We start from the raw sequence: 10,832 nt of genomic DNA on the forward strand, positions 1-10,832 counted from the left end.
TGATTAAGGGAATGGAACATCTCTCGTACGAGGAGAGACTGAGTGAGCTGGGCCTGTTTAGCCTGGGGAAGAGAAGGCTCAGAGGGGATAWGATTAAGGTGTATAACTTCAGCAAGGGAGAATGCAGGGAGGAAGGGGACAAGCTGTTTTCATTGGTGGCCAGTGATAGGATGAGGGGTAATTGCCATAAGCTGGAGCACAGGCAGTTCCGTCTCCAGGTGAGGAGGAACTTCTTTATAGTGAGGGTGACAGAGCAGTGGAACAGGCTGCCCAGGGAGGTTGTGGAGTCTCCTTCTCTGGAGGTCTTCCAAACCCGCGTGGATGCCACCCTGTGCCACATGCTCTAGGTGTGCCTGCTTGAGTGGGAAGGTTGGACTAGATGATCTCTAGAGGTCCCTTCCAACCTTGTATATTCTGTGACTCTGTGATCTAAAACCCAGAAGCACAAAATTCTTCATGCTGCTTCATCTAGGTGGCGTAGTGCAGCTAAGACAGAATTATTCTTTGCTAGATTTACCTCTGAAGTAAAATTGTCCGTGTTGCTAAATCTGGCAACAGGATTTTCTGGATGTCAACCCAGTTATTGCCTCTTTAAAACGTCAATATACCTTCCACGTAGTGGAATTCCACTGGCCTGAAGTTCAGCATTTGTCGCAGAACATCATGGAACAGATAATGCTACAGGTATGAAACTGATTCCATATTTAAATCAATCTCAAATTTTCTCCTCGGTGAAGAGCATGAATGAATGAGTATAAACTACACCTGAAGCAAATTAATACTTGGAATGTCTTACTGAAAATCCCATCTCTATAATAATTTTAAAAAATGACTAACACAAAAAAATCCCAGGTATTTTGTGTTGGTCATTCACTAAAAACTGTTTGAAGCCCAAATTACTTGTGTAAAAAGCTTTGTTGAAAAGAGGGCTAAAAAAGTTTAGAAAGCTGATGTCATGAGCAGAACTACAGAGCAACAACTAACTACATTAATGACATAATAAAACTGAAGTTTTTGTACTCTCTCCCTTTATCTAATTTTGTTGTTTGTTTTACATAAAAGTGAAAGAAAATTCTATTTTCTTGCAAGTGMATTCCATAATAAAAATTATAGTGCTCCAAAAATACATGCTTCTTGGAAGCTGTCTTCAGAAAAGCTACACAACCTTTTTAATAATTTAGCCATGCATGAACATTAACTTTTCAGTAAGTGATGCCAAGATTCAGAACAATGGATGTATTGACATAAGCTGTAGTACTCACACTAGTCAAAGTTATCTGTTCCTTCAAGCTGTTGAAATATTTTAAACCAAGTGAGCAGAAAATACTGCCAAAACAGAATGGTATGCTTTTCCTTCCTGCAGGTATAAGTTATTTAACAGATCCTTATCATGAAAAACTCTAGGAATTATTATATTTATGAATTGTTGGAAACCAAATGGATCTGAGGTTACTAAACTTTATTAGATGGACCACTACAAACATTCTAGTTATTTCCAGTTATTTCAAAATGACATCTACATCATAGTCCAGCACATCTTTTAGAAAAATCCATAGTGATATCTGAAACCAGCTACAGGCCTGGGTCCTGAAATGGAGCTTCACCATAAGAATCAGTTACAGGAGTACAGTTTTCACAGTGACCTTCATAGGTAACCTTCATTTGTTGAGCCTCTTTTCTCTGGTTCAGGCTGTTTTCTCTGGAGAAGAGAAAGCTGAGGGGGAATATGATTAATATGTGTAAGCACATGAAGGGAGAATGTAGGGGTGAAGGGGCRAAGCTCTTSTCAGTGGTGGCCAGTGCCAGGACAAGGGGTAATGGGTGTAAGTTGAAACACAGCGAGTTCCATTTCCATATGAGGAAGAACTTCTTCACTGTGAGGATGGCAGAGCCGTGGAACAGGCTTCCCAGAGAGGTTGTGGAGTCTCCTTCTCTGGAGATCTTCAAAACCTGCCTGGATACCACCCTGTGCCACATGCTTTAGGTGTCTCTGCTGGAGCAGGACTAGATGCTCTCTAGAGGTTCCTTGCAACCTCAACCATTCTGTGATTCTGTAAAAGAGTGACCAGGTATCTCAAAGGAAAAGTTCTAAGAAAATCAGCGGCAATGTAAAACACTTCACATCTGATCTAATGATTCCTCTATAGCRAATAGCTCTTTATAAGTAATAATAATATACCATCTTGAATTGCTTTTTTTGTCTCTTTGCTTTTTTTTTGAAAGGTATATTTGGTTTAAAGCATTTTTAATAAGGGTTAAAAAGTATTTTATTTATGAGTATGTTTTTTTTTCATATTCCTATATGAAAAATATAAAACCTTATTACAGTTAGATTTCTTTTTTTAAAGATTCAATATAGTGCAACTTCTTGGACAGTACTTTTGTTATTTCCAATCCAATCTATTGTGCTTCCATGAAATCTGAACTAAGGTTTTGATTATAGCATTTGGGTAGCCAATTATAATGTAAATCCAGACACGAAAGTGCACTTAAATCTAGAAAACAGATTTGACTTTCTCACCTTATAGTTTCTGCTACAACACACCACCACTTTTATTGTTTCATATGACATAGAGCCAAAATAAGTGAAGCATATTACAGTGAGAGTGGATTGAAAATAGATTTGACCTTTTGAACGAAAAGTTAGCTATACTTCACTCTTAAATTTTTCATGCCCTGTGGGTGGATTTGGAATGGTTTAGCTTCTTTGGATTATTGTCCTAGAATCTTTTTTGAATTTTTCTGTACATAAAATATGAACTTTGCCAAATATGTTTCAAATAGTGAGTTTATGGCAATACTTTATCCATCCTTACATGGTACATTCCCAATGATGTCAGTAGAGATTTAGAAATAGTAAGAATCTTAGCATTTAAAATTAGTTAAGATCTTCTATATCAAAAGGGAAGTGATGTTAGGAGAAAAATATCACCATGTCTGCCTTTTAAATGGCAGATATTTAACTTGAAAGTCTATTCTTATTTTCCATGATAAAGTTTCATAGGCTAGAAGTTATCTGTGAGATGGAAAAGACTTAAACCACAGTATCAGAGGAGCATTAAAGTAGGGAAAACTTCAGCTAATTCTGCTTGTCATTGCTCGTTTGTGATGCTTTTGAAGGTCTCTGATTATGCTTCTCACAAAGTCTCCTAGAGAAACTTAAATTGGTGAATGTCAACATTGGAAATGTTTTGCAGTGTTTTGTGATAAGTAAGCTGTTTTTTCTGCAATTTAAGTCATAATCTATCCACTGTAACCATGAAGAAACTACCCCTTCTTTGCTTCTGTAATTTTGTCCACATTTTCTTCACTAGGTGAACCAGCCTTGATATTTCTTTTCTTTTTTTTTTTTTTGACAAGTCATACATCTTTCCTACTATTGCTCCTACGTAAAGTGATCTTTCCTAGGTTGCACTACCCCATATTAGTTTAGATGTCCAACTCCAATCATGGTTTTCCAGTTCAAACTAGAAGACTGAKTTACTTTATGTATCTTTCAGGCTCTGATCACATTTATTATCTCAGTACTTTCTTAGAATAGCATAGATGTGAGTGTAGATATAGGATCCTTTTCCTGAAGTTGTATTATTCAGCCTAGTTTTTAATTAAGTATTTAAGTAATTCATTATTCCTGCCTAATTGTACAGCTTATAAATATTTGTTACTATAGATCTCTCTATTCTCTTGCAATACCACAAAAATCACTTGATTCTTTCTTCCATCCAGAGGGACCTGGACAGGCTGGTGAGTTGGGCAGAGAGGAACCTTATGAGGTTCAATAAGGACAACTGCAGGGTGCTGCACCTGGGGAGGAATAACCCCAGGCACCAGTACAGATTAGGGGTGGACCTGCTGGAAAGCAGCTCCACGGAGAGGGTCCTAGGAGTTCTGATTGACACCAAGTTAACCATGAGTCAGCAGTGTGCCCTTGTGGCCAAGAAGGCCAATGGGATCCTGGCCTGCATCAGGAGGAGTGTTGCCAGCAGGTAGAGGGAGGTGATTCTGCTCCTCTCCTCAGCTCTGGTGAGGCCTCACCTGGAGTAGTGTGTGCAGTTCTGGGCTCCCCAGTACAAGAGGGAYGTGGAGCTTCTCGAGAGAGTCCAGAGAAGAGCAACTAAGATGATTAAGGGACTRGAACATCTCTCGTATGAGGAGAGACTGAGTGAGCTGGGGAAGAGAGGGGATATGATTAACATGTATAAGTTCAGGAAGGCAGAATGCAGGGAGGAAGGGGACAAGCTCTTCTCATTGGTGGCCAGTGATAGGACAAGAGGTAATTGCCATAAGCTGAAGCACAGGAAGTTCTGTCTCCAGGTGAGGAGGAACTTCTTTCCTGTGAGGGTGACAGAGCCCTGGCACAGGCTGCCCAGGGAGGTTGTGGAGTCTCCTTCTCTGGAGGTCTTCCAAACCCGCATGGATGCCACCCTGTGCCACATGCTCTAGGTGTGCCTGCTTGAGCGGCACACCTAGTTGGACTAGATGATCTCTAGAGGTCCCTTCCAACCTTGAATATTCTGTGATTCTGTGATTCCTGCATACTTCCAGGAATTGAAGACAAATTCTTGATCTATGCTTTTTAAAGATAATCATTTTATCTTTCTCTAGTCTTTGAATACTTCCTTCTCAATTTGGTTTCAAAGGAGTTCTGTCAGTACCACAGGATGATGTTAATCAGGCTATGCTGTCTCACATATTCTAACTACAGGACAGAATTTATATTAGATAAGCTAAGAATGCTTAGGTAAGTAAGATGTGTTCAAGTATTCTTTTACCTGTTCCTTCCTAAGCTGGATTAAAATGTTATAGCACTTTTGGTGGCACAAAATGGGTGGGCATCTGTTCAAATTTTGTATTTTTAGCAAAAAGTGCAATCCATATTTGGCTTTCTTAGGGTTATCCATTGATCCTTTTCTATCTCCTTTAAGTTACAGGACAAGTTTTCTACTTGTGTTGTATTTTCCAGAATGTTGTTATTCTGAATGTCCTTTCTTATTCTGAACTTTCAAGAATTTTAATTTAATTAAAATTAAATTTTTAATTTAATTAAGAGCAATCCAAAATTTTTTTCCAAATTTATCTTATCAATATAAATATTATCCTGCCCATGGATTTTCTGCAATATTTGGAAGAAATGTTTTCATAGATGGTCATTTCCTCGGTTAAAGGGTAGTGCAGTTAATCGAGCAAGGACGTTAAGACTGAAATACACTGAGCAGATGAAAAGACAAAAATGACTTTATATACACTGAAAATGTGTACCCAAATTCTCACACCCTGATCTTGGCACATAATCTAAATGAGGTTGGCCGATAAAGTAAATGTATTTCATGTGCAGTGGCAACTAATTATTAAGAATATATATATTCAGATTCTTCACTGCTATGATGGTAGTTATTTCAGGCGAATCAGATTGGAAGTGTGAAGTTCAAACAATCATTACAGATGTTTGAGGCAAGGACAGCAGTTATTCAAACAAAGTTCTATGACTGACTTGTTTGCCTTCTTTGAATCTCTAAAGTTCAAGACAGTTTTTATTAGATAGTTTTGATTTATAAAATCTAAATTAAAAGTAGTTACGGTGATGATTGTGTTACTAATTTTGAGAAAMTGCCAAGACCTAGGAGAGTTAAAATTGTTTCTAATCAAAGACTATAATTTTATTTGATCTCATTTCCCAATAGCACCAAAACATTTCTTTATCCTAGACAAATGCATATTGGGCAAAGCTTTTCAGAAGAATATCCATTTCAAGCTTGTTTTTATTAGGGCTTAATCTAATACCTCCAAGTATTATTCTTCATTTCTTTCCTTTCTGCCACCTATTGTTTCCAAAAATATATGTCCAAAAAATGTACTCAACATTAACATTTTCCAGTATGTGTAGACAACATTTGACCACATTTACATGACCCCTAAAATTTTGATTTCCTRTGAAAGTTCATATGGGGAATTCATAAACCAATCTGCCCAAAGTACTCCAACTACACTACTCCAAAGAAAATGTAATGCTATAACCTAATATGGGTTCCAAAGTGCAAGTACAAGGTAGGGCAATTATTGCAGTTCGGAAGTAGTGCGTTGAGTGCATCCAGAGTTTAAAAGGCATGTATACGAAATGCTAGAAAATCTTCACATGGTGAGAAATTTCATGATTTTGGCGAGCTAATAAGGACAGTTTGTAACTGATTTCACAGCTTGGACTGAGGCACTGCAAAAATATGATCTGAACAGAACTATTTCCAAAGAAGGGACATTGCTGTGACAGGAAAAGCAAGAAAATAACTAAAAGAAATGTCCCGAGACAGTTATGCATTTGTATAATATAATCYAGACAAAATACCATTACCATTAAGCAATATTAAAAATACATAGATTTTTTTCAGTTGGAATGGGTCCTCAGAATGATAGAATTTACTCAGGTATGTTCAAACAGTATCTTAAACATATGACAAAACTGTGAATTTGATTTCTTAGACAGATGCATAAAGATGTCATTCTATCAAACCTCTTCCAAATGGATTCAAATTCATACTGATTTGTATCAAACTGATACAAATTCATGGACTCATGCCTGACTCCATATTCTAGCCAGTATGTAGGTCTCTCAGAAGTCAGTGGCATAGTATGGCCTGTGTGTCCTGTGTTTGAGAAAAGTTTTTACCACGTTTTCTCTGACTATAACATTCCCAGCATTAACTTAACTTCTGTTAAATAGATTTTTTGAGTGTACTGAAATTTTTAATTTATTTGAATCCTCAGGGGCACAGACTATTCAGTATATCCTTAAGATTTTTTTYCCTAGGAGAAAGTATGAGATATCTAACTATGTAATTTTCTAAATCATTTGAAGGAAAGGAAATAGAAAGTGATAAAGCAGAAAGACGACATTTAAAAACAAGTAAYACTATTTAAAAAAGGAAAACATAAAGATCTTGATTCCACATGATCCCAAAATCAAAACCAAAAATAACTAATATTAATACTAATAGTTTCATTGGCAAAAAAGGTCCTGATACTTTCCAAAAAGATCTTGGCCAATACCTGTTACCAGAGACTTCACATATTTATGGTACCAGCTCCCTATGGACCTTTGCAGTTTAGTGGAAATTTGACTTTCAGACTTTTGAAGACTCCTAACCTGTGTGGGATATGCAGGAGAACTTAGAACAGACTAGGATATGCTCAGTACTTCATAGAAAGTAGACTGACACTCAGGTTGCTCCAAGACAATTTTATTATCAGGCAAAATTTAAGGATAAAGATGACTATTATATCTGATCAAAGTACTGGTAAAAGGCAAGAGGTACTGAAGAAACAGAAACAAAAAATCATAAATCACAAAAAGGCCCTGAAAATCAAGGCTATGTCCAAGGTTTCCTTAGCTACATAATATCTAAGAAAACCTTTCTACTGAATAGACCCAACACGCCAACTGGCATGTCCTGGTTGCTCCTTAGAATTGACTGTCTCCTCCTTCTTTTGACAACTTCCCTCTTTCTTCTCCTTCTCATCTCAGAAAAATAAAAATCTTTGTACATCTGGATATTTACTTAAGAGGCAGAATCCAAGCCATACTCTACACTTTGTTTTAAATGCAGTGTTTAACTGCCCATTGCAGACGTACCCCAATGATATGTCTTATAGATATCTCACAGCAATAGGGATATTAGATGTTTTTTCTTCTGTTTTCATCTTCAAGATGACTTCTTCAGCATTACATATACATTTTGAACAGCATCTCTATTCTTATMTACCTCTTATCCTTCCTCTAAAGACACAGTAGTGTCCATCCATTCTCGACCATATATGGCAACAAATCCTGTCTTAGATCTTTCACTTCTTTCTTAATCCATTTTATAAAACAAAAGTAATCTAATTCTTGGGAATTTATCATTCTCATTTTTGTTTTTATAACCAATCAATGCTTGAAAAGCTTAAAAATCTTGAAAAGCAAGGTTGTCCCATCTAAAAATTTGATCTTCAAGTTCGTGTGAATTTGATAATATTAGAAATTTTCACTTTAATTAGTGAAGTTTGATTGTGTGTGGAAGTTTTACTGTTATGAACATTTGAGCATAGCAGTTAGCCCACCTTAAGAAAAAAATGTGTTAGAGTTTGGCTGCTAAACTCTCTAGAGCTCTGTGTACTAAGCACATTCCAAACTCCATAGTCTTCCTGATCTTTCCTTTTCTTGGGAGGGGAGACCCTCTGGTGATAGACATAGGAACTGAAAAGAGAGAGGATTGTTCCTGTCTTAAAATATTCTCCCTATGGCTAGGCAATAAGAGAGTCTGATCATGATGCTGGCTTGTGAAACATCAGCTGCCAAAATGCATAAAATTGCAAGAATTAGAGAAAACTAAACTAGTGAAATAATGATTCAGCCTCCTTTTGCATATGCGTTAAATTTACACAGGCAGAATCTTGTTTCTTATATTTCTTAGATCTTTTTTTCTTCTGAACTTTGCAACTGTAATATTATCTTTGTATGCATTAAAAATATAGTACAACTTTTCTGAACTTACATTAGTCAGAAAAAAATGGCTGAGTGTGAATGCGCTGTGATTTTCCAGAAGCTGAGTGGCATAATATTTATACATGGACATAGGCTAATGAAAACATATCCTGTATGAGAAAGGAAAAAGATGAAAATGAGAAGGGGAGAACACTTAACTATGCTGTGAATTTACTGCATCTGTTGAACTACTTCCCAAAGGATACTAAGTAAATGAACCAGCATATTGCATGGATCAGCAGTGGCTCATCCACAGCTGTGTATATCTGGCATATGTCTGCTAGGGCTGCTGTTCCTGGCACTTGTGCTGCTACTATAGTTCTTGCCATTACTGTAGCTATGAGTGTTTCCTGTATCTCTTTGGCAACTTGAAATGTTCCAGAAGTATATGCTATTACATAAATTGTATTAGAGTGGGTATCAGAATTGGAGAAGAGGAAAAAAAAAGAGGTGAAAGAAAGGGAAGGAATTAATAGTTTACAAGTTTGTCAATTTTCCTCCCAATTGTTGTCAAATCCAGCTTCCCAATGTCATTTGATATATCTTGGCTTTGGTAGAAGCTCACTTCTGCTCCCAAAATATACAATAAAACACAATGACATCATAGCACAGTTGTGCCTGTTAATCATTCTTTGACTCTACCATCAGAAAAATTTGGTAGTAGTCTCCCCCTGCCAGCTTCAAACAACAGTCTCCATGTATTTTAAAGTTCATTGATATTCCTTCAAAGAAAAGGTTCACTCACCAGCATTTGGATTACAATCTTTGCACTAACCAGTGCTGCAGCTCCCTCTCCTCTCTTATAGGATTGGGTGGTACAGGAGTGCCCTGTTCCCATCATGGGTAGTCAAACTCACCATTRCATATCTCTCCCACGAGCATTGCTGCTGTAGCTCCCCTCACCCTTTTTTTTTTTCTCCTTTCATTTGATTTCTTTCCATACACTTGACCTGTAAGAATGCAGAATATGGGGTTATCTGTTGAGGATGAACAGGATTTGGCAGGAGAACCCTTTCCCAGATGAAAGGGTTATTTTCTCTGCAATTGGAATTATAGAGATATGGTGGGATAGATCACACAACTGGAGTGCTGTCATGGAAGGCTATTTGCTTTTTAGGAAAGACAGGCTGGGAAGGCGAGGTGGTGGAGTTGCTCTTAAGAGCAACTGGCAGAGCTCAACCTGGGGATGGGTGATGAGCAAGTTGAGAGCTTGCGGGTGAAAATTAAATGGCAGACTAACGTAGGAGTCACCGAGGTAGGCGTTTACTACAGGCTACCTGACCAGGATGTGCAAGTTGATGAGGCCTTCTACAGACAGCTGGAAATGGCCTCAAGGTCACAGGCCCTGGTTCTCATAGGGGACTTCAATCACCTTGATATCAGCTGGAAAGACAACACAGCTAAKCAGAAACAGTCCTGTAGGTTTCTGCAGTGCATTGATGATAACTTTTTGACACAGATTGTAGAGGAGCCAATGAGGAGGGGTGGGCTACTGGACCTTCTACTAACAGCRAGGGACTTGTTGGAGATGTGAAGGTGGGGAATAGCGTTGGCTGCAGTGATCATGAGTTGGTGGAGTTCAGGATCCAAAGAGGAGTAAGCAGGGCTGTAAGTAGCCTTGCAACCATGGACTTCAGGAAGGCCAACTTTGGCCTTTTCAGGGATCTTCTTGGAAGAATCCCATGGGCTAGGGCTCTAGAAGAAAGGGGGATCCAAGAGAATTGATTAGTATTCAAGCAGCACTTCTGCCATGCTCAGGACTGGTGCATCCCTGTGCATAAGAAGTCAGGCAGAGGGGGCAGGAGGCCTGCGTGGATGAGCAGGGAGCTGTGATGGGTATGCTACTTTCCCAGCTCAACCTGACCTGAACCTTACATGCAGCCCTGTTCAGTTGTCAACCACTGGTGATTTATCTAATCCTGATATGCGCCACCATTCTGATTTCTTCTCCCACTCAGACTCGACATAACAATCCTCAAGGCTGCATCCCGACGGGGAGATAAGGCTAATACACTAACCAATGGTCCTCTGAAATGAAAGAATGACTATAAGAAGTCAATCATCTTATTCTATAAGTATGCAGACAGCCCGAGAGCACCTTTGAGCTCTCCTGGCATGGCAGCGGGCTGCACATCAGGATCTCCCCTTGAGCAGGGACGCCTCTCAAGGTTACTCCTCGAGGCTGAGAGATGCCTTTCCACAACAGATTTGTGGTAAGTGAATATAGCACACTCTGTTTCTTTAACTTTACTTTGTAACTGTGCACAGAAACCCTTAGTCATAAACCGTTGACCAGGTCTGGGAGTAGGATTGGATC

Source organism: Nothoprocta perdicaria, unplaced genomic scaffold, assembly GCF_003342845.1.
Source record: "Nothoprocta perdicaria isolate Ctin4 unplaced genomic scaffold, notPer1 scaffold_198, whole genome shotgun sequence".
NCBI lineage: Eukaryota > Metazoa > Chordata > Aves > Tinamiformes > Tinamidae > Nothoprocta > Nothoprocta perdicaria.